At 42.1% G+C, this 1,797-nt stretch overlaps 1 pseudogene; it reads left to right on the top strand.

Annotated features, from left to right (window-relative positions):
- Positions 1 to 301: 301 nt before the first annotated feature.
- Positions 302 to 1,797, top strand: part of LOC102834572 — a 10,161-nt pseudogene continuing 8,665 nt past the window's right edge.

Here is a 1,797-nt window from a genome sequence, read left to right as displayed (position 1 = left end):
CCAAAATAACAAATTTAATAGCCACTATTTTTGCTACCCATCATCCTAATTGGGCAGATATTCAGGTTCTGTTGACAATGCTCCTGAGCAGTGAAGAAAGAAGGCTGGTCTGAGATAAGGCATTGGACGAAACAGCACGTATCCGTGACGAAAAACCTCAATGGGACCCTTGCCCCAGTCAAGGCAATTCCTCTAGCTGACACAAATTAAAATCTAAATGGACCTGCCATGACTGGAGCACTATTAAAGGTGTATTCTCAGAGGTCTGAAAAAGGGAGTTCCTAAACAAGAGAACTTGAGCATGGTACAGACAGTTCAGCAGAAGCCAAATGAGGACCCCTCTGAATTCTTTGATTACATTTACCAGGCTTACTGTAAGTACACAGACCTTGATCCTGAGAACTCAGCAAATAGCCAAGGATTTAAGATAGGGGTGAAAGGATGAAAGTAAATAACAATGGAACTGTTCTGGTTCTGAGAAGTTAAAAGCTAAAAAGTAAATGACAATAGAATGGTTTTGATCCTGTGAAAACTAGCCACTGCTCTTCTTCAATGAGTCCATGAAATGTCCCACTACAGGAAAGAGGCCCTGGCTTGGTTCATTAGGCCCTGGCTCTAGAGCAAGAAATTTCCCCAAAAAAAATCATGCAGGAGGTTAGCTCTGACTGTTACCTGCCTCAAGACAATCCCAAAACAAGCTGTCCTGCACTAATATCAAGTTAAACAATCCCCTAAAAATTAACAGGTTGATTTCATGCAGATACCCCAAATGGGGGAATTAAATACGTGCTGGTTTTATTTGTGTAGACACCTTTTCTGGTTGGGTAGAGGGTTTCCCCCACCAGAACTAAGTACTTCAGAAAAGTGAATATTCTCTTGAAGGAGATTGCCTCCAAATTTGGACTTCCAAAGTATCCAAAGTGACAACGAAGAAGTAAACAGGCACAGATGAAATGGAGATTGCATTCAACATGGAGGTTCAAGAAAATGAATCATACTCTAAAGCGATAAATGACAAAACTCTCAGGAAATTTATATACATTGAGGAAATTTATCTACATTGCAACCAGGTGTTGCCTTAACCCTGTTTTGAATTCAAGTAGTGCCCAGAGGTGGGCTTAAATTGAGCCCTTATGAAGTTGTATAAGTAAGCCTTCCCAGGCAGCTTCCCTCAACCCTCCGCCTGACCTCAGCCAAGATTTAAAGGTGCAGTGATACGCACAACTCCTCCACCACACACTTTCTATTATTTGTAAAAATCTGCTCAGAACATGGAGAGATGGACCTGAACACCAGTTAGAAAAAAGTACACCGGAACCTGGGAAGTCCTTGTAGCCACCCTGTCAGCTGTCAAGTTAGCCGGACTCAAAACTTGGACCCAATGGTACTCTCAGAAGACACTCTTCCTTTCAATGGGATATAAACATTTGGGTCTATTTAGCTAAGAGTGTAATAAATGTATCTGATTTAATTTTCCTTTCCAGAGGGCATCCAGAAGCACCCGCAAAGATTACTGAGGACTAGAAGAAGAAATTACCCCAAGCCCAGCAGTCAAGGTAGGAGTTCCCATCTGTATTCATTACAGCAGACTGAAAAAAGCCTCATCTCCATGAGAAGCTAAAACTGGCCCTATCAACCCTTATAAGGTAACATTGAGATGTACAATCAGCCCTGCTTCAACCACAAACCAGGAGCTGGCTGATCTACTCATGGTCGAAGCATGAGGACATCCACCATGGGACTCATCTTACTTAATTAGACTTTGGGATGTGGGAAAGGGAGAAATCTGTGTAATCT

Source organism: Chrysochloris asiatica, unplaced genomic scaffold, assembly GCF_000296735.1.
Source record: "Chrysochloris asiatica unplaced genomic scaffold, ChrAsi1.0 scaffold00080, whole genome shotgun sequence".
Lineage (NCBI taxonomy): Eukaryota > Metazoa > Chordata > Mammalia > Afrosoricida > Chrysochloridae > Chrysochloris > Chrysochloris asiatica.
The sequence above is the reverse complement of the archived record's forward strand: the minus strand, read 5'-3'. Positions and strand labels throughout refer to the sequence as shown.